The sequence below is a fragment of the Pongo abelii genome, chromosome 9 (genome assembly GCF_028885655.2).
Source record: "Pongo abelii isolate AG06213 chromosome 9, NHGRI_mPonAbe1-v2.0_pri, whole genome shotgun sequence".
NCBI classification, from domain to species: Eukaryota; Metazoa; Chordata; class Mammalia; order Primates; family Hominidae; genus Pongo; species Pongo abelii.
In genome coordinates this window covers 60,720,647-60,742,603 of record NC_071994.2, presented here as the reverse complement: position 1 = coordinate 60,742,603, position 21,957 = coordinate 60,720,647, and the positions used below count along the sequence as shown (strand labels likewise).

General features: G+C 36.8%; 1 protein-coding gene and 1 pseudogene across 6 annotated transcripts in view; both read right to left on the bottom strand.

Moving 5' to 3' along the window:
* The window catches only part of SOX6 (SRY-box transcription factor 6), a 757,470-nt gene that overhangs the window by 522,541 nt on the left and 212,972 nt on the right, over positions 1 to 21,957 (bottom strand). For 5 of the 6 annotated variants that reach the window (XM_054523662.2, XM_054523669.2, XM_054523670.2 and 2 more), the window contains one exon: positions 1,740 to 1,812. The gene's annotated coding sequence lies outside the window, so the exon portion shown is untranslated. 6 annotated transcript variants of the gene reach the window in all.
* On the bottom strand, positions 7,379 to 11,517 carry LOC129048919 (aldo-keto reductase family 1 member B1-like; annotated as a pseudogene).

Below are 21,957 nucleotides of genomic sequence, written 5' to 3'. Positions count from 1 at the left end.
AAGGGAATCTTTTTTTCTGAGTAGTAGGTCTCAACAGTGGGCTTAAAATACTCAGTAAACCATGCTATAAACAAGTTTGCTGTCACTCAGGCTTCCTTATTCCATTTGTAGAGCACGGGCAGAGTTAATTCCTAAAGGCCCTAAGATTTTCAGAATAGTAAATAAGCATTGGCTTCAACTTCAATTCACCAGCAGCATTAACCTCTAACAAAAGACTCCACTTGTCCTTTGAAGCCAGGCGCTGACTTTTCCTCTCTGGCTATCAAAGTCCTAGATAGCATCTTCTTCCCGTATAAGGCTGTTTCATCTACATTGAAAGTCTGTTGTTTGATGTAGTCACCTTCATCAATGGTCTTACCTAGATCTTCTGGATAACTTGCTGCAGCTTCTCCATCAGCACTGGCTGTGTCACCTTCACTTTTATGTTATGGAGACTGCTATTTTCCTTAAACCTTGTGAACCAATCTCTGCTAGCTTCAAACTTTCTTCTGCAGCTTCCTCCCTTCTCTCAGCCTTCACAAAAATTGAAGACAGTTAGGGCCTTGCTCTGGATTATGCTTTGGCTTACGGGAATGTTGTGGCCCATTTGGTCTTCTATCCAGACTGCTCAAACTTTCTCCATATCAGCAATAAGGCTATTTTGCTTTCTTATCATTCATAATTAACGGGAGTAGCACTTTGCATTTCCCTCAAGAACTTTCCCTTTGCATTCACAACTTGGCTAACTGGTACAAGAGGCCTAGCTTTTGACCTGTCTCAGCTTTCAACATGCCTTTCTCACAAAGTTGTCATTCGTAGCTGTTGATTTAATGTGAGAATTTTATGTGCTGCTCTTCCTTTCATTTGAATACTTAGAAGTCATTGTAGGGTTATTAATTGGCCCAATTTCAATATTGTTGTGCCTCAGAGAATAGGGTGGCTCAAGGAGAGGGACAGGGATGGAAGAACAGCCAGTTGGTAGAACAATCAGAATACACACAATACACACAAGTTTGCCACCTTATTTGGGCTTGTTTGGTGCAGCACCATAATAATTACAATAGTAACATCAAGATCACTAATTATAGATCATCATAACAGACATAATAATAATGAGACAGTTTGAAATATTGTGAGAATTATGAAAATGTAACAGAGAGACATGAAGTGAGCACATGCTGTTGGAAAAATTGTGCCAATAGACTTGCCCAATGCAGGGTTGCCATAAATCTCTAATTTGCTTAAAAAAAAATCTGCAAAGCACAATAAAACAAAGTGCAATAAAACGAGGTATGCCTGTACATTATCTCCTCATGTGCTGACAGCTCTTTGAATTCTACATTGTCTCACATCTTTTCTATGGGCATAGGCACATAGCACTTTTCAAGTACAGACAACCAGAAGACTATCAGAAGTTATCAGTGTAAATTATTCATGTGTATATAGACTAGACTCTTTAAGATAACTCATTCCTACAATTGAGCCCTATTCTCAAAGAGTAAGATGGTTATTCTTTAAACTTATTATAATGGGCCTGCATTGTGTTATTTCACTGGAAATTACAACAAATTGAGGCTTCTTTACCAGCTGGTACTTTTTTCTATGCTCCTCCCAAGAAAACACTTATCAAAAAACAATAATTACAAAACAATTGCAGAAAAACTAATAAAAATTCACACGCACTAGGAGTTAAGAACTTGTTTACAAACTGTAACTGTTTCATTACACAATGAGAAAAGTAAAGATAAACCAATACTTACAAATATGCACAAAAAAATCAGCCCCAGCACCCAGAAATCACTGGTAAATTGCCTTTGAATTCATGAAAGTGACCTGAAAATTTAATAGAAAATGAAATAAAAAAGGATAAGTAAATTGCATTTATACGCTTTATTAAAGAAGTATACTTTCTGGCTACAAATCATACAATTTTTAATCATGCAGTTGTCCCCATCTACTCTAACAACTTTTTCCAAAATGATAATGCCAAAAGAAACAATTATTTCATTGTTCTACATCTAAGAATGCCACATTTCCATCCAATATTGGTCTTTTAAAAAAAATCGGTAATAAAGTAGGTGTTAAAAGTACAAATAAGTAAGAGCAAAAGGGAAAAAAGTTTTAAGAGAAAAAAAGAAAGAAACAGGCTTATAATTTATATTTGAAAAACATTTAATTTATGTCTGCAAGTTGAAATGAATTAGCTTCACAGAGAATATCTTAAATGTGTCTAACAGTACTATCTTGTAGGTAGAATTAATAAGAAAGAATGCAGTGTTTGTTCTACCAAAGGTGTGGAACCAATAAGATGCTTAGGCTATATACAATGCATTCTGTATAAGCCATAATTCAATCCAAAATTGTTTTGCTCACATATACTTTAGTTCTGGCTGAAGAGGTAACAGATGCAACTCAAACACACAGAGCTAGCCTTATACAAATTTTTAACATACAAAGAGTCATTTTATGCCTCTAAATGCCTATGATTTCCTCTATCCAGGACCCCCATGCATTAAGGTGGTTTGGTAGTTTATTTTTATTGTTTGGTCTAAATACAGCATATTTTTAGTTCCATTAAAACAAAGAAACTTTGTTACAGAGGCTGTATTCTTTCAAAAATTTGAGCATGGCTGTGAGTAGTAGTCAACTAAAAATAATAATAGAGCTTGGGTTCCTAAATTAGGTCAGAAACTTTCCTAGGCTCTGGGGACTGGCTTGATTCAATCTGCAGTTTTTAAATATAGCTAGCAAATATCTAGGTTAGTTACAGCTAACTAGATTTAAATAAAATCCTTCTGAAAAACAATGGATCTTGATCAACATCATTTGTAGGAACCACTGCACCCAACTTGCAATTATAGCACAAATGACCTTAATAGATTAGGTATAGGCATCTGAAATTAAGATGAATATGAAATAAATATCTAACTCAGCCCTCTCCAACCCCTAAAATATGCTTTTACCTAAATGATCCAGGTAATTTATTCTATTTTCTAGTCAAGATTGATAGATAACAGAGCCAGGTGCAATGGCTCACGCCTGTAATCCCAACACTTTGGGAGGCTGAGGCAAGTGGATTGCTTGAGTCCAGGAGTTCAAGACCAGCCTAGGCAACATCTCTAAAAAATCTCTAAAAAAAGTTTTTTTTTAATTTTTTTAAAGATTGATAGATGACAAAGGTGTGGGCATTTGGACAGCTTTAAGCTTCAACAGCTAACATACCCATTAGACTTCTTCACTAGACCTTCTTGTCCTTGTAGGAAATGGTGCCTCAGGGATTCTCTAGTTTCACCAGTTTCCAGCAACTCTAACGCCTGCTTCCACAGTGCAAGAAGTACAGGACAGTGTGGCTAGCTCTGTCATTAACTGTTGGTATTATACGCTTTTCTTCCTCACTGCTTCAGCTGTTTAGGGATCTGGGAGAGTAATTTTATCTGGGACACCAGACAAGCCTACCTGGACACACTATGTGTATTATCCAAAACCATCAAAGAGTACTGGTTCTGATTCAAATCATCCTCACATGCTATCCCCCGCTGAGTTATAAAGTATAATTTTCTTATAAAGAAGTTACCCACAAAATAAATTTTATAGCAAAATGCTGTATATCCAAAAGTCTAAATTCTAGGAGAATCCAAAAGAGTTTTTAGTACTTATACATTTTAAAATACCACACCTTGTTTTTCTGGCAACTACTTTTTTAAAAGCATTAATTGGAATTATGCAAGATACATGAGACATCCTATTCCTTCACTTCCACATAAAGAATGGGGAACTAAAAGAAAATGCGACCAGAAAATATTGTGGTTAGCATAGATTTAATTTTTTAATCAATGAACTATCTTGAATTAAGATCTCTAACTCTAGAAATATTTTTAATTTTGGAACAAGTCAGATTCTAGACATTTAGAACTAATAATATTTTCACATACACCAATACAAAGTCAATAAATCTTATTCATCATATCAGTGCAGTCCTGCTACATATGTTAAAAGCAACTGTGAATCTCATTATCAACGGATTTTCACTATTGGTGAAATTTACAGCAAAGAATTAAAAAATAATAAGTTCCTATGGTCAAAGAGTTCATCATTATATAGTTTTAAAAATGACTTTAATGCATAGTTCTGCATGCAGTTAACTGAAGGCTAAACAAGCAACATTTTATGAGGGGCAAAGAGTTAAGAATTAATATATACACAACTTGAAATAGGTACCTTTTTAAGAACTAGAAAAGTTTAGTCTTAAAAAGACATTTCCAAAAACAAAAGCAGTCACTATGGTCCTGAGGGCAGCACAAATGTGAAAAGATAGAGAAGGAAATGCCAGAGCAAATCATTACGTGTTCTGGAAAATCTCAATCTGTTTGGTAAAATGAATCCTCAGAACACCTAATCACCCATGGATTGTTCCAGCTCTCTATTTGCTCATTTATACATTCAGCAAAGAGTGACCATGGGTTAAAGATCACACTGGACAGTAAGAACACAAAAATTTAAATTAAAAAAATAATGGCCTTTCCCATCAAGGATTTCAAACAATCAATAATCCAACCTGGGTCACAGTCTATTACACATTTGACCATGGTGGTAATTTGTTCCATAATATTTAGTCATCAATTCTTTGATATATTCTTAATGTACTAAATAAAACATGCATTGCTACAAATACTTCAATATAATAATGCACAAGGGGCCAAGCGCAGTGGCTCATGCCTGTAATCCCAACACTTTGGGAGGCCGAGGCAGGCGGATCACTTGAGGCCAGGAGTTTGATACCAGCCTGGCCAACATGGCGAAACCCTATTTCTACCAAGAATACAAAAATCAGCTGGGTGTGGTGGTGCACACCTGTAATCCCAGCTACTCAGAAGGCTGAGACATGAGAATCACTTGAACCTGGGAGGCGGAGGTTGCAGTGAGCCGAGATTGTGTTACTGCACTCCAACCTGGGCGACAGAGCGAGACTCTGTCTAAAAAAAAAAAAAAGAACAAGGGATACAAAGAAGAAATGTACAAATGAAGAAATGCAAATGTCCAATAATATAAAAATGTATACATTAAAAATTAGGAAGCTCCCAAATAGCCAAAGAAATGTAAATAAAATATTTTCACTCATAATATTGGCAAAACATTTTATAAACTGGACAAAAACTGGTATTGGTGAGAGTGTGGAAAAATAAGCACTTTCATATACTATTGATGGGATTATAAATGTATGACTTTTCTGAATGGCACTTTTACAATAAGTTTTAAAACTTTTACTGTCCATATCCTTTGAGATTTCAACGCTACTTTCAAAAATTTCAAAAATTTTCAACGCTAATTTCAAAAATTATCTTAAAGAGCTCATTATAAATATGATAAAAGATACATTTAATATGTATGTTCACTAGTTTTTTATAATAGCCAAAATTAGGAATAATCTATTGATTGAATAAGTAAATTGTGCTACATACATATAACACTACTCTGTAATTATTAAAAATAATTATATAAATCTATATTTATTGACAAAAAAGATGGCCACAATATATTGCTGAATAAAAAAAAGTGTATAATAAAAGCCCATCAATTTATAGAATATCAAATATTTATGTGAATATCAAATATATATGCATGTGTAAGTTTCACAAAATATAATTTAACAAAAATGTTAACATTGGGCAGGGTGCTATAGGTTATTTTTACTTTATTACCCTTATGGTTTGATATTATTTAGATTTTTTTATACTTAGCATGTCTAATGTATGCCAAAATGAGGAAGCTATTTCTAAAATTCAGTATATCACTTAGACATTCAAAAGAAATGACCCACATCTAGGATAACTTGCTATTAGTCTGGGAGCAAAAGCCAAATATTAATATTAGTTTTAAAAACCCTCAAAATTACAGGGCAACTTCAAATGAGTATCTTAACATCAAATGAAGAAACCATAAACATTTTCACAAAAGCATGTCCCACTCTATCAAAAATAGGTAATAGATCAAAGGTAAATAGCAAATAAAAACATTGCCACCTCCCTGTATAATTAGACTTTAAAAGCTTTCAAGCTACATTTTTAAATCCTGCTTAAAAGTCTGTCTTTAAGCCACACCCATTTCTGTTTTTAGTAATCCCCCCACACCTTCTTTTTATTATTTGAGTTAGCAAGAAAGTTCAAGTATCAAATGGGTGGTTGGATTAAATGACCTTACAGCCCTGAGATTCAATGATTCTAAGGTATTATTTAAAGAACTAAAGTGCTTCCAAAACATCTGTAACAAATTTTGTCCACTTTTACATTAAATCATAGCATTGCATGATTAAAACTAAAGTCAAGAATTAAATAACTTTTTAAAATTTATTGATGCATTGATTTTACTAATATTATACATAGTGAGCCACTGAATTAAAACAACTGTCTTCAACGCATTTATTTTCTCAACTAACTTTTAGGAAAATATCGATGCCTGGTCTTTCATATATCAAAATAAAAATTACACATCAAAAATATCCTGTATGCAAATTCAAGTGGGTTTTGCAGGAGATGTGATTGTTGCATTAAAACTATTGCTATTTCCTCCAAAGCTCCATCAATTTAAAAATTTCAATTCTTCACTGTTATTATCACTTTTTTTGCTTGCAGCTTTACTAGATTAAACCCATGTTTATTGAACTCCATAATGCTTAGTTTTCTTTTTCTTTAATAATCATATTAAATTATGCAGAATTTGAATTAACTATAAATAATAAAATGTGAAATTTGACTTTCAGTAGGACTGACATTAAGCTAATGTCCAGTATTTTTTTATTGCAGTTGTTAATAATTTAAAACATCACAGTATTGAATAGAAAATTATGTCTTCTAATGCAAAAGGTTAGAGTATTTGTGAGGTATCAAGGAAGACAACTTAAGATGCTACATAGTCCACCACTCTGCTGTTCTGGAAGAACTTGCTTCCTCAAAGAAATAGGAATTTCTCCTATTCTTAAAGATCTCCAAAGGTAGTTATTATTGAAGCCACCTCATAATAGCCTATTCATGTATTCTATGCTGCTCAACCTATAACTCTTCAGTATTATTTTGGTATTGAGGGTCACCACTTAGAAGGGACATTGACAAAGCATTCAGAGGAGAATGGCTAGGAAACTTTATGGAAACCATGTTACAATAGAATGGTTGCATGTTCAATGACGGTGGTTGGAATGAACTTGGAGATCATCGAGTCCAGTGGTGCTCAAACTCTTTGTTCTCAGGACTCCCTTACAGTTCTAAAAATTATTGAGGGTCCCAAAGAGCTATTGTTACGTTTATCAATACTTACTATATTAGAAACTAAAACTTTAAAATTTTTAAAGAGTTATTTTAAACAACAATAATAAACCTATTACATAGTATTATAAAGTATTTTGTGAAATATAAGCATATTTTCCAAAATAAAAAAAAGAGAGAGAAAACTAACATTGCTTTACATCTTTGCAAATCTCTCAAATGTCTGGTTTAGAAAAAGACAGCTAGATTATCATAGGTGCTACTGATTCAATCTGTTGTGATATGTTGGTTTGGTGGAAGTATGTGAAAAGTATCCATTTTCATACAGATAGGTAGTTAGAAAGAGGCAGAATGTTTTAATAGCCTTTTCAAATAATTGTGGCTATTCTTTTATATTATATCAAAATTTGACAAGTAATCATTTCTCAAAAGTTAAGTGCAATATGGAATCTAAAACTTGAATATCAATAAACTTTTTGTATTCCATTACTCTAAAATCAAATCGTCTTTAAATGGATCTTTTAGCCATGCATGGCTTTGTAACATCATACATTAGTTCATTTAAGAAACATTAGCTCACTAAGTTTAAAACATTGACATATTTTATTATGCAATATTGTTAAAACCATGTTTCTTAATATCCACCACCCTATCTTATCAGAAACATTTTTAAGTACTGGGAAGCGATCATGATTTTGGTGGTGGGTAAAAGCTTTCCAAACTACTAATTTGCTCTTGGAAGCTCAAATTTTATTGACAAAAAATTGTCACTTGTTTTCTACAAAATAGGCAGGCTCACTTTGTTCATTTTTGAGAATATGTCTGCCGAGTTTTTAAGTCTAAATAACGATTGTGTGTTTGTTAGTTGTTCTTTCAAGTAAAAAATGGTGTTCTTTGAAAAAAGTAGTTAGTTCAACTCAATTATAAGTGATTTTCCTCAAGATAACCATCATACTTGAGTATGTAGTGTAAGTGCCTTATATATACTTCACATTTCAGCACACAGAGTATTAAAGAAGGGTCAAGAGTTAATAAAATTAATAATTTTACTGTTTCATCTAAAATGCTTTTAAGTGAAACTACCTTTTTGTTTGTTTGTTTGTTTCGTGAGTGGTAATAATAAAGAATTCAATGACTACTAATATAATTTGGTGCCACTGTCTTAATGTGTGCTAAGGCACCAGCAGTTTTAATCCAAAATTGCTATGCATCCTCAGTGCAAATGTCAATACAGTGAAAAAGGCAACTAGCAATTTCCCATTATAATGAAAATAGTTTTGACAACACACCCTGTGAAAGGGTCTCAGGAATCTCCAGTGTCCACAGACCACATTTTGATAACCACTGATCTACTCTGATACTCCATTTTGCAGCCAAGGAAATTACCTTAGTTTTTTCAAGCATACAAATAAGAGGCAATGATACCTAGCACAGCAAGTGTAATATAGTAAATGCTGATCAAAATTAGTTTCTCTTTCCTCCTTCCCAAAGAAAGAACAATACTTGTGGGTGGAAATTACAAAGTGGTAGGTTTTAGTTCAGTCCAAGATAAATCTTTTTTTTTTTTCAAGTTCACAAAAGCACTTGTTATTTGAGGCAAGGAGAAGTCTTGCTAAAAGGATTACAGTTCCAAGCAGTTAAAACTCAACTGTTAGTGGCACTACTTTGACCTGGTAGATTTTGCTTCCCTTTGGTCAGAAAAGGGTATTCAGGTTGTACTTTCCCCAGCAGGGCAAAAAGAAGGGCAAAGCAAACTGGAAGAGACCTCTACTCTACTGACAGGGCTCCTCAGATCCAGCATCAAGCTGGACACACCCTCACTGGCCACTCTACAGTTTGCTGTTCCACTGCTGAGTGACACAGGCCATACTACACTTGCAATGAAAAAAATGAGGCAGGAAACACAGGTATAGGTCACTTAGGGACAAGTAGGCAACCACAGCTTCAAAACTCTTCATGGAAGGGGTAATCCTTGTGGGAGGCACAGCTCACCAAGGCACAGACCCTCCAGTTCCTGTTGTAGCTGAGTGAGGTGGTCATATCCTTGCTGCTCAGTTCAAAGTTAAAGACCTTAACGTTCTCAGCAAATGCATTCTGGTGTCACAGACTTGGGGATCACCACCAAGTTCCTCTGCGTGGGGAGCCAGATCAGGACCTGGGCTGTAGTTTTATTGTGCTTGGCTGTGATCACCTTGATCCTGGGATCCTCCAGGAGGGAAGGGTCCTCGGGCTTGGCCCAGGGCCTGTCGGGAGAGCCGAGGGGGCTGTAGGCAGTCACCACAATGCCTTTGGACTTAACTTCTCCTGAATGAGGTACAGGTGACACTCAATCTGGTTAACCGCAGGCTTATCTTTTAAGCCAGGTTTGTTTAAGATTCTCTCCACCTGGAAATGGTTGAAGTTGGAGATGCCAATAGCTTTCACCAGCCCTTCATCCACCAGCTCTTCCATGGCCGCCCATGTGTCCAGAATGTTGGTGTCCCTGGGAACCACATTGCCCGACTCATCCAATGGGGAAAATTCCTTCCCAGGCTTAAAGCCAGTTGGCCAGTGAATAAGGTAAAGGTCCAGGTAGTCCAACTTCATCTCACTAAGCGTCTTCTGGCAGGCTCCTTTAACCAGGCCCTTCTCATGGTACATGCACCACAGCTTACTGACAATGAAGAGCTCCTCGCACTTCACCACCTGCTCCCTGAGCTTCTCCTGAATGGCCACCTCCACCTCATTCTCATTCTGGTACACATGGGCACAGTCGAGATGGCAGTACCTGACATCAATGGCCACCTTCACAGCCTCAGTCACCTGGCGTGGAGGGGGCTTCCAGGTGCCCAGCCCCAGGATGGACATCCTCGCACCGTTGCTGAGCACGAGGTGGCTGGCTATGGCTGCTGCACTCCCCAGACTCCCACCCAGAACCGTGCCTAGTTCAGTCCAAGATAAATCTTTTAAAGCAATGAAATAAGTTGCCTCATCAAATAGAAGTTGTCAAAGTTGAGACTGCATGACTCTTTACCAAGAATGTTGTAGAAAGAATTCTTATAGAGTTGAAAGTTGTACCAAAACTTAGCTGATTATACAATCACCTAAAAAACTTTTATAAAGTTCAAATTTCTGGGCCCCACTCCAGACATCCTAAACGAAAATCTCCTTGAGTGGACCAGGAGTTTACATTTTTTAAAAATGTATACTATTCACACCCACTAGGAAGAATACCTTTACACTTTCATGTAACATACCCTAAGCCTACTTTAATAAATTATATGGTCAGGATCAAGACATTTCTGGGTCAAGAGAGGAGGAATTATTGTGGCATTTCCTTAGGCCCACCAGTTCACCTCTGCCAACATGTGTAACTGAATTGTAAACCAGAGATAGGATTGCATAAATTTGACACATTTTTACAACTGCCAACACTTTACTGCTCTCCTGAAAGAATAATTCAATAAGAGCTATCTATGAACAAAGGTGGTCAGTATAAAAATAGTGTCTACACAAAACAAAACAAAAAAAATGAGGGCCAGGTGCAGTGATTCACACCAGTCATCCCACCACTTTGGGAGGCCAAAGTGGGAGGGTCGTTTAAGGTGAGGAGTTCAAAACGGGCCTGGACAACAAAGTGAGACCCCCGTCTCTACAAAAGAAATTTAAAAATTAGCCAGGCGGCCAGGTGCAGTGGCTCACACCTGTAATCCCAGCACTTTGGGAGGCCAGGGTGGGCAAGTCATGAGGTCAGGAGTTTGAGACCAGCCTGGCCAACATGGTGAAACTCTGTCTCTACTAAAGATACAAAAAATAAGCTGGGCATGGTGGCGCGTGGCTATAATCCCAGCTACTCAGGAGGCTGAGGCAGAAGAATCGCTTGAACCCTGGAGGCAGAGGTTGCAGTGAGCCGAGATCTTGCCACTGCGCTCCAGCCTGGGTGACAGGGCAAGGCTCCATCTCAAAAAAAAAAAAAAAAAAAAAAAATTAGCCAGGCATGGTGACACAAACCTGTAGTCCCAGCTACCCAGGAGGCTGAGGCAGGAAGACCACTTGAGCACAGGAGGTTGGGGCTGCAGTGAATTATGATCACGCCACTGCATTCTATCCTGGGCAACAGAGTGAGATACTGTCTCAGAAAAGGGAAGAGAAGGAAAGGGAAGGGGAGGGGAAGGAGAAGGGAAGGAAGGGAATATTTAGAAGACTGCATGTCATTACTTTATGAAGGTATTTTACAAAGGCAGCTTATCATTATGAACCAAGATCAAAATATAGACCACAAACTTCCAAAAACTATTTACAGAATTACCATGTGACTTAATCCCCAAAATTTGTATTTTGACATCTTCACTGTAGAAAAATTCCACATACTTCATAAAGAGAAGGCAGCAAGCCAACCTGACCAAAATCAAATAAAAATTTGGCAGTGGGTAAAAAAGAATATATTTTGTAACTTTTCACTTAATAAACTTGTTCTCCTTTATTCCTTCTTGCCCCTTGCTTTTCTTATCAAAATACACTTCTTTGAAATAACACCTATTATTGTCTTTTTTAAGATCTTTTTTTCTTATGGCCTGTCTGGTTTCAGAGATAACGACTTAATAATACTAGTTTTTAAAAAGGCAAACAGGGTCCTGTGTGAGTAGGACTGGAGAAAAAAAGTCATTATCAAAACATAATCCACAGACTACCTATATCAGAACTGCCTAGAGTGCTTATTAAAATAAAAAAATTGTGGCTGGGTGTGGTGGCTCACCCCTGTAATCCCAACACCTTGGGAGGCCAAGGTGGGCGAATCACTTGAGGTCAGAAGTTTGAGACCAGCCTGGCCAACATGGTGAAACCCCCGTCTCTACTAAAAATACAAAGATCGGCCGAGCATGATAGTCCCGGCTACTCAGGAGGCTGAGGCAGAAGAATCACTTGAACCCAGGAGGCAGAGGCAGCAGTGAACCAAGATTGCGCCACTGCACTCTGGCCTGGGCAACAGAGCGAGACTCCATCTCAAAAATAAAATAAAAGAAAATAATTTTAAAGATTATTAGAGCTCCACCCAAACCAATCAATTCTGTGATTCTGAGAGCTGGCCCATGAATCTAATTTTACGCATTGTCCTCAGGTAATTCCTAGCACACTAAAATTCAAAAACTCCCGGGCTAAAGAGCAACTGTGCTAAATGTGGGTATGCTCACAAAAACTTGTATGGAAAAATGAAAATTTTGTAACTCTGTAAAATGTCTTATTTTACAGAAAAGATTCTCAATGATTTTGGAGTTTCTGTTTTTTAAAAATAAAATAAGGATTTTTTTTAAATATAAGGAGGTATTAGAAACTAGACATGGAATTTAGCTAAAAAATTAAGTCTTAGTTATTGCAGGGTGCTTTTTTAAAAAATCTGAGATAAAGATACAAGCAAGTCTTCAGCAATTCAATTAATATTTCTGAGAGCCCACAGAATGAATGGCATGAATAGGAATTTCTAGGGATATAGGACAATAAAGCATAATCCCAGACCTCCAGGAATGACCATTTGGATTCATTGTAAGATAGATGACATAGTTAGAATAGTCTTGCATTTGCAGTGCACTATCATATCCAGAAAGAGAAGAGGATTCCTATCCTTGCTGAGTTTTCTCTCCCTGAGTTCTGCTCACAAAATGGAGTAACAGTAGAGTGGCAGAGATTTAAAAAGCAATCATTTAACAAAATCTTGCAAATAAATTCTAATTTTTAAGTCTTTTTAATCAGCGTATTTTGTATAGAGTAGACGTATAGAAAAAACTAAGGCAGGGCCATTCTTTGTACTTGTTCTAGATAATTAAATCAAGATAAATTTAAAGGCAGCTAAAGATGGTCCATTTTAATCCTCATTTTTTAAAAGTCTTCTTGTTACCACTCTCAGTACCACTCCCTCTTAAGCACAAATAATGACTTCAGTAATGGAGCTCTGTAATTTAAAAGTATCAGGCAAATAACAGCAAGTAACTTACATGAGTTGACACCGCCTGTTGGGCAAATATGTACTTAGACTACTATAAAAATAGCAACTGCATTATCAACTGGATACAGACCAGAACAACTTATGGGAATACAGAGAGTCAACACAGTCTCAACTGGCATGTATGTGGCACTTTACATTTTTCAAGCATTTCTAAATTCATGGTAGAAATTAAAAGGAAGAGAGATGCTGAAACAAAAGAAAAATAAAGATTTTATAACTATGGGCTAATTATCTAAGAGTCCTAATTCCTAGAGTAAATCATCCTTACTCATCATTTACTGGATGTTTACTCTGTGCCGGGCAATGTGTTAAGCCCTGAGAAAACAAAAATGAATGCAGTAGAGTTGGTGACTTCAAGGAGTTCACAGCCTAGGAAAGAAGACAAATAATTACAGCTTTGTATGAAATGTGTAAAGAGAAGAAAGCAGATTATAAAACTATATAATCTCACTTTCTAAAATAAAAAAAAAACTTTTAAAGATGAGGATGTTAACATTTACCTCCCAAAATTTTTGTGGGGATTTGATATATGAAAATGCTTCCTAGATGGGGTATGCCTTCCATAAATGTATTTCCCTTTTTGCTTTTTCCCTAAGACTCAAATGAAATGAGCTCAAGTCACATCTTAGGTGATGTGGTGGCTAGTAAAGTCATCCACTTTTTAAAGAGGAATTCCTTAAGGGTAAAAGACCCTACAGTTGTGTCCTTGGCAATGCTACCACATTATCACACCTAACAAATAAACACTGTAGACCCACTAGGAGCTTAGTTGCACACTACAGGTTAGTCCTTCTCAACCTTACCTTAGGTCTTTTGCTCACTCTCAAAAACAAAGAAACAAAGAGGATCATGTGGAGAGATCCTGCTTATCATTTTACTGTATCTTCTTCATAACAATTTGAAGATTTCACTTTAAAGTCCAGACAAGATCTGGCCTAGCCTCAGAGGTTGCCTCACATTCTGAGTAAAAATATCAGGGATAGCAGAATGAAATGTGCCCAAGTTTACAGGCAAGGAAACAGACATACAACTCACTTAGGACCACATGACAAGTTGCTGACAGAGCTTTCATTTTAAGTCAGAGTTTCCCATGACTAGGTACATGACATAAAGCCAAAAAGGGGGGATAAAAATTATATTCACACACTTTTTAAAAAATAATAAAAGACTATGTTCTTAGGAAAAGGACTGAGAGGAATAAGCTGTTAACAAAGGCTGCCATTGGGCATGGGACAACAGGTAAACACTTTCTTTCCATTTTTCACATTTTTCTAAATTTCCTTAATGCTGAACATTTTAAATTGGAAAAAATAAATTAAGCAAAAAAAAGTATGCAGTTCTACTATTTTATACAGCGTTCACACTTGCGAAGGTCACAATCTTGAGCAACATTCAGAGTATTTTCTAAATTGTCATTAACATGCAAGTAAATCTTCTAATTAATAATGTGAGTTCTATATCCTACATCCAAAAATAAGGGAAAGTTTAAAATACAGCCCACTCACTAGGCATAATATTATGTCATTATGTGGTTATTAAAACTTTTATTTGGAATCCTAGACAACAGCATGAGGAAACATTTGTGGTGTGTATCCACTGTATTATATAATAGACATAGTCAATAGAGTTATCTATCTTTAAATCAGCAATATCCCTCTGAAAGTATGGTCTGAGATAGATTAACTACTTTTTCCTTGATAAATAACTTCAATTTCCTTATCTATAAAATGCAACACAGATTCATTGCTAAAACTGAATGAGATAACATGTAAAGCAATTAGTACAGTACCCTGGCACTTAACAGGTATACTTAACATAGCTAACCTCTTTGAGTAAAAATGGCAAAGTATGAGTTTTTTAACCTCTTAACTTTTTGTTCCATTACTTCACACTCTACCAAAACAACAGGAACCAGAAGGCAGTCTAGTATACTAAGCAAGTGAAGGCTAGGAGGCAGATCTAGCTTCAAACCCTGGTTCTGACATTTACTAGATATGTAACCATGGGCAATTATTTAATTTCTCTGCATCTTAGTTTCCTCATTTGTAAAATAAACACAATCTCATCTCACCTACCTTAAAAGATTTTTAGGATAATAAAATGAGATTATCTACATAAAATATCTAGCAACATATTGAGCCCACAAAGTAATAAGTGTTCAACAATTTTTGGCAATTATTAGCAGGAAAATAATTGCCAAATTTTCTGTAAAAGGCCAGATAGTAAACAATTTAAGCTTTGATAGCCATATGGTCTCTCTACTCAACTCTGCCATCATAGAGCAAAAGCAATTATAGAAATTACATATGTAAGTGGGCATAGCTGTATTCCAATAAAATTTTATTTACAAGAACAGGTAGTGTGCCAGATTGGGCTCCCTGGACATAGTTTGCTTAACCCTGTTTTAATGGACTCCCCAACTGGAGATATCTAAATAGCTCTCTTATCTATGACCCCCTAGGTATACTCCTTTAATAATCATATATTTTAGATCACTATTTTACAAAGTGTGTTCTATATACCACTTGTTTCCTGAGATATTAATATATACTATGCTTGATAAAATTCTATGTTCATATAAGTTTAGAAAGTTCTGAGTTAAATAGATTTTGGTTTTGGTGCAAGCACTAACCAAAAGAAAACTATAATATCAGACAAAAAAGGGTTAAAGGCAAAGAGTATTATTAGAGATAAAGATAATAGTAACAGTAATAGTAATGATTAAAAAGTCAATTCATCAATAAGATATAACAGTTCTAAGTTTACATAAACCTAATGCCATATTCTCAAAATATTTAGCTAAGCTTGCCAGAAGTATAAGAGAAGTCCATAACTGAAAGTAAAAATTTTAAAATACTCTCTGGATAAATGATAAAATAAGTAGACTTTTAAAGGCAGAAAAATATAAAATACTTGATTAATATCATCAATAAATTTGACCTAATTGACATATTTATAATGGTACACCCAACAACTGCAACAAGTGCACAAAATACAGTATTTTTAAGCAAACATCATAACATGATTCTTAATAATAAAATGTCAACAGCATTTTCTTTGAGATAGAGAATGCAATAAAGATGCCCACTACTTCTATTTTCAACATTGCATTGGAAGTATTAGACAGTACAATTAGACAAGAAAAATACATGCAAAATATAAAAATTTAAAAGAAGAAATCAAATTGTCAGAATTTGCAGATGATATGATTATATAGAAAGAAAATTCAAAAGAACCTACAGATGAAGAATTATAATTAACAAATGGGCTTGGCAATTTTGTTTTATGCAAGAGCATTGTACAAAAAACATATATTGCTTTTCTACATATTTCCCAAGCAAAATGAAATTTATAAATATCATTTATATAAAACTATCACAAATATCAAATACCTAGGTAAGACTTGTAATGAAAGATATGCAAGGCCTCATTGCAATAAACTATGTAACATTTTTGAGAATAAGTTAAGGCCCAGCAAGTGGAGAGCTACACTATGTCATGGATTGGAAGACTCAAAATTATAAAGAAGTCAATCTCCCCAAATTAATCTGGAGATTCAGTGCAATTCCAATCTGAATTCCAACAGTCTATGTGTGTGTGTGTGTGTGTGTGTGTGTGTGTGTGTGTGGTGTGCGTGTGTCTGTGTGTGTGTGCATAATATAGTAAGTTCATTTTGAAATTTATATGAAAATTCAAACATCCAAGAAAAGCCAAGAAAATCTTGAGCACAAAGAATAGACTTGATCTATCAGATATCAAGATAAACTATAAAGCAACAGTAATTAATACAGAGTAACTGGTGCAAGAGGAGAAAAACATTCCTTTGGAACAGACTAGAGAGCACAGAAAAAGGAATAAAAACTAAGCAGGTATATGTTTTAGACATCCATATGAAAAAATAAAATAAAACTTGCTCTCTATCTCATATCATACAATGCAAAGATCAGTTCCAGGTAGTCTATGGGTCTAAATTAAAAAGGTAAAACAATGACTAGAGATTCCGAACCTGCGATCAATAAAGTACTAGGGGTTCTATGGAAGGCCTTCAAAGGTTCCATGAACACCTTAAAGTTATATAAAATGATTTGCATGTTTCTGGAGAAATTACCCATATCTTTCATCCCCTTCTCAAAAAAAATACACTACCTAAAAAAGTAGCTTAAGAATGTCCTCATGAATTCAGGGTAAGAAAAGATTTTTTAAACAAAATATTGAAAGCATTACCCAAAATGGGAGAAGTAGATAAATTCTATTTGATTACATAAATAATATTAAGCATTTCTGTTCATCAAAAGACAGCATAAGAGAATAAAAGGCATCTTTTAGTGTGGAAAAAAGGTATCTACAAAATAGAAAAGATGCCATTGGTGCCGCTACTTAGGAGTTCCCTGGACCAGTTCTGATTTTAGCCAGAGCTGCAATGGACAGTCCCATGCAAGCGCAGACTGGCCTTGCTAGTATCTCATCTCAAGCAATCACTAAACATTCTGCCACCTTCTGCTTCATGACCTTCTCTGAAGGCCACGGAAATATGTTTAGCCCAGCACAAGCTCAGCTTGGGAGATGGGGGAGTAAACACCACCGGAAGAAACTCTTAATCAGCATTGAGTAAGTGCTTCAGACTCTCCTCCTTCAGGAAGGTTTTCTGTGCTCTTCTCAGAGGTTCTAGAAGAATCCAGTTCCCATTGCCTATAGTGTGACCTTAATAAGAAGGAGGCTTTTTCCTTCCTCCAAACCTCACTACTCCCTCACTTCTACTTCCTGGGATTATCTCCCAAAAAGCTATCAGTACCCTAGTCCTCATCACAAGGCTCTACTTTTGTTGGAATCCAAACTAAGACTACAAACTGGTCTGTACCCAGAATGTATTAAAACACCTACAAATCAATAAAAGAAGACAAGAAATTGAATAGAAAAATGGAACCAAAAATGGATTCATAAAAGAGGATTTCTATATGGCCAATAAACATCAAAATGTGCTTAACTTCATTAATATTTAGGGAACTGAAAATTAAAATTATGAGATGTCACTTCATATCAACCAAAATGTTTAAACTACAAAGACTGATAATATAAATAATGGGAGAAAGTATATGACAACAGGAACTCTCATACTCTGCTAGTGGAAGTGTAAATTAGAAGAATTTGTATAACAGCTTGACATTATCTAATATAGATAAAAATACCACATCCTATCATCCAGAAATTCTACTTCTAAGAATTTACCCAACAAAGGTACAGGTACTTGCACACCAAGTATACAAGAATGCATTATTCATATTAGACCCAAACTGGAAATGTCTGTCAACAGCGGAATGGGCAAACTGTGATATAATCATGGAATGGAACACTATAAAACAATGAAAATGAGCAAATTACTGCTACACAAAATAACAAAAATGTATCTCACAAATCTTATATGAAATGAAAGGATCCAGAAACAAAAGGATATATAAAGCCCATTTATATAAAGTAAAGAACAGACAGACCCAACAGTGTGTTGTATAGGCATGCATGCTCTGGGGGTGAAACTATAAAGAAAAGCAAAGAAGTGATTATCATAAAAGAAAGGTAGTGATGTTTTTTCCCTTTGGAGGAGGAAGGGGAGTAGTGGTTGGTATAGGAAGAAGAAAGGCTTCTGGGTAATATAAACATTCTACTTCTTAACCTGGGTGGTAGTTACACAGATATTCACTTTATGATAAAACTTCTTCTTTTGTGCACATTTCTATTTTGTATTTGGGTATTATATTCTATAATAAAAAGGTTAAAAACAAGTTTTTCTTGAATGCCTAATATTTAAACATAATATAAGCAATCTAATTCAAATGATAAAAATCCAAATTAAAACAATGAGATGTCAGTTTTCACCTGCGTGGTCCAGAGTATACAAAAATAAGCATTCTCAAACATTATTGTTAGGAGTACAAATTGACACAGCAGCTATGAAAGCCAATTTGATAATATTTATTTAAAATTTAAATTGAATATAACCTTTAACCCATAATTCCATCTCTAGAAATTTTTCCTACATAGACATTTGTGCAAGAACACAAAGAAGGATATACAAGAATATTCACTGCAATATTGTTAGTAATACCAAAAGATTAGAACCAATCAAAAAGTCCATTAATGAAGACAGGTTAAATACGTTATAGTACACCCAGACACCGGAATATAATGTAGTCAGTTACCAGAAATGAGAGGCCAGGCACGGTGGCTCATGCCTGTATCCCAGCACTTTGGGAGGCCGAGGTGGGCAGATCACTAGAGGTCAGGGAGTTCAAGACCAGCCTGGCCAACATGGTGAAACCCCATCTCCACTAAAAATACAAAATTAGCCAGGCATGGTGGCACATGCCTGTAGTCCCAGCTACTAAGGAGGCTGAGGCAGCAGAATCCCTTGAACCTGGAAGGCGGATGTTGCAGTGAGCTGAGATCCCGCCATTGCACTCCAGCCTGGGCGACAAAGCAAAACTCTGTCTCAAAATAAATAAATAAAAATAAAATAAATAAAATGAATGAGAAAGGCTACACATCCTGATACATATATCCTCAATATGTATTGTGAAACTTTTAAAAAGTGATATACAAAAGCAAATATGTATAATAAAGTACCATTTGTGTTAAGGAAAAAAAACAAAGGGGCTTCAAGATTGCTGACTAGAGGCATCTGGTAGGCCTCCTACACAAAGAAGAACCAAAATAGGAAGTCGATAATCACACTTCAAATCGATCACTTAAGAGAGAACACTGAAATTCAATAGGGAAATAATAGGAAATACCTAAGGCAAGGAAGGAAAGGGAAACCAGGCAGCCTGCCTGGCAGTATCAGCTGGGAGGTTGGAGAGGCTCCCCAACATAGGGAAAATGGAAGTGAAAGACCCTCAGTGGTTCATATTCCCACAGTGAACTCCTGCACTCCTAATCATAGGGGAGCTTGTCGACCTTGGTGGGCACTGAGACTAACATAGGAAGCTGCCAGGAGACCATGTAACAATATTGCTCCCAAGACGGAGCTCACATTGTTCTCACACACTGCCCCAAGTCCTAAGCAACTACAGCAAGATGCCATTTTGAGAGCCCAGCACCCTCCAGACTGCATCCTGCCTTGGAGCCCAACAGCCCCTGCATCTCCACATCCCTGGATCCCCATTGACACCCTCCACCTGCAGCCAGTCACTGCTGCTGGCTGCCAATGCCAAAGCTGAAACACGAGCCACTGGCAACAACCCCACCATTCCTAGCAGCAGGGCCATAGTTCATTTACAACCATCCTAAGGACAGACAACCCTGCCCATAGCCACTACCTGGGGCCAAAGCACATGCTCCCTAGCCACCTGTCTATAGCTGCTACCACTGAAAGCACCTCCACAATCCCTAAAAGCAGGGCTGCAGCACAGTCACTGCTGTCCCCACTCAAACATTCTGCCATGAGCCTGGAAATCATCCTGCCCCCACCTATCAAAACTAGTGCCCATATGTACCACCAAGGGGGACTTGGGATAGATCCACCTAGCAGTGCTCTGCCCCGCCAAGTGCCACATCATCTGGGTGCTTGGGGATTGCTCTGCCCTATCCACCATCACTGGCTCCCAAGTACTCCTCCTGGGAACCTGAGGATAAGCTTACCCAATCTACCACTACCACAATATCTGGCACCCCCCCCCGCCATGTGCCACCGGTGGTTCAAGGACTGTCCACCAAGCCTGTTGTAGTTACTGCCAACACAAGCACAGATCTGTTGTGAGTCAAAAGGTTGTTCCCCCACTGCTACTGCCATTGGCCATGCAACACCCACTGGCCAGGGACCTAAAGACCCTTCCACCCACTCAGGCCACCATTACCACTCCTGACACCCAAGAAGCTACCTGAAGGCCTAAGAATCAGCCCACCTAGATTCACTAACACCAGTGCCAATGTATGACATGCAGGCATGCTTAGCCTGCTACCGTAACCACTGGGGAACAAGGACTGGCCCATCTGGTGTCCCTGTCTCCAACAAAATATCACCACAACCTCCTCTAACAACCACAGCCTAAGCCACTGAGGAAATCTCAGACACAATTGACACTGTTTATAGCCAAAGAAATCATACAGAGACTACACTAATGCATGTATCCAGGAACAAAGCCAAAGTGCTCTACCCAACCAAACCCATAGACAGAGCTTCAAGGAAGAGTCCTCTGCTATAAATGTAAATTCAGAAAATTAGAAGTAACTATTAAACCAGATGTGCAGATATCAATGCAAACACATAGAAACATGAAAAAGCAAGGAAATATGACAAGTCCAATGGAAAAAAATAATTCTCCAGCAACATATTTCAATGAAAAAAATAAACTTATGAAATCCCAGAAAAATAATTCAAAATAATGATATTAGAGAAGATCAATGAGATACAAGAGAACATGGATTAAAAAAAAAAAAAAACAGAGGGTGGAGGCAACATGGCTGAATAGGAACAGCTCCAGTCTACAGCTCCCAGCGTGAGCGACACAGAAGATGGGTGATTTCTGCATTTCCAACTGAGGTACCGGGTTCATCTCACTGGGTAGTGTCGGAAAGTGGGTGCAGGACAGTGGGTGCAGTGCACCGAGCGTGAGCCAAAGCAGGGCAAGGCATCGCCTCACCCGAGAGGTGCAAGGGGTCAGGGAATTCCCTTTCCTAGTCAAAGAAAGGGGTGACAGACAGCACCTGGAAAATTGGGTCACTCTCACCCTAATACTGCACTTTTCCAAT